Source organism: Suricata suricatta, chromosome 8 (genome assembly GCF_006229205.1).
Source record: "Suricata suricatta isolate VVHF042 chromosome 8, meerkat_22Aug2017_6uvM2_HiC, whole genome shotgun sequence".
NCBI classification, from domain to species: Eukaryota; Metazoa; Chordata; class Mammalia; order Carnivora; family Herpestidae; genus Suricata; species Suricata suricatta.
The window spans coordinates 1,847,659-1,848,860 of NC_043707.1; the positions used below are offsets into that span (position 1 = coordinate 1,847,659).

At 65.6% G+C, this 1,202-nt stretch overlaps 1 protein-coding gene across 1 annotated transcript in view; it reads left to right on the forward strand.

Annotated features, from left to right (window-relative positions):
• NTN3 (netrin 3) overlaps window positions 1-1,202 on the forward strand; it is a 5,552-nt gene that overhangs the window by 2,090 nt on the left and 2,260 nt on the right. The window lies entirely within an intron of this gene.

The following is a 1,202-nucleotide window of genomic DNA, read 5'->3' on the forward strand; positions in this document are numbered from 1 at the left end:
GAGCTCTGGGCATGCGCGCTGGCGCCCCGCCGCAGGGCGGCGAGAGCTTGCGTCTGCCCGGGTCGGGTCCGGGCACAGGGGGGCGCGGGCTCGCGAGCCTGGGCGGGGGATGTGGGGTCCAGCCGAAGGCAAGGCTCGGGGCGTCCGGAGCCGAGAGGGCTGCCAGCCAGAGTCACCGCCCCCCCGGGTCACGCGTAGACCTGGGAACGCGCGTCCGCGTGGACACGACGTCTAGTCCCGAGCGGGCGGAGAAAGGGAGCAGGGGGTTCTCCGGGTGCGACCAGAGCAGACGAGCCCGGAGACCGAGGCCGAGAGAAACAGCCGGACGGAGACAAAACAGGGACACATAAAGCCAAGAAAGAGGCCGAACACAGGCAGAGACGCAGCGGAGACAGGGACACAGACGCCCAAGCAACAGAGACGGGGCAGGCAGAGGTGACAGGCGGGACAGACCCGGACCAGAGGCTGGCTTTCTCGCTGTGGGAGGAGTTACAGCGCCCTCTGCGGGTCCTGGCAGCAAACGGGGGAGCCCCATGGGGGTCCACAGGCGTCTGTGATGGCCACAGTGCCTCCTGGGGAGTCACACCACTCCCTGAAGATCAGAGTCCGTGGGGGCTGGAGCTACCGCGGCCCTTGGGGTGTTCTCAGACCTTAGATGGATCCTGGCATCACAAGGGAGTTCATATCTGTTGGGAGAGGGTCACAGTTCTTTTTAGGAAGGTGAGAATGCTCTCTGAGGGATCAGACATCACAGGTGTTGGGGGGATGTCACAGCGGCCCTTAGCGTGTTCTCAGAGCCTCGAAGTGTTGTTCGGCCCCACAGAGGGTTCACAGCCTTCTGGGACCATCACAGTGCCCGTTGGAGGGGGAAGATAATGTGAAGATGGGGAGGCAAGAAGACCGTTGGAATGACAGTGGCCCAGTGGAGCCCGGAAGCAGCTCTTTGGAGCTATCACATCCCTGTGTGTCGGGGCGGGGTGTCTCTGCATCGGTCACACTCCTCCTAGGCATGGGCGCGTGGCATCTAGGGAGTCGCTGGGCAGCGGCGACGCGCACGACGCCAGCAAAGGCTCCTCTGCAGGCGGATGCACTGGATGAACGTGCGCCTCAACGTGGAAGCAGCGCCGCGTCCGCGCTGCGGGCTCAGGCAGTCCCGCAGCGCCCCCGCCGTTCGCGCCGCTGCAGCCTCCGCAGGCGCCTCG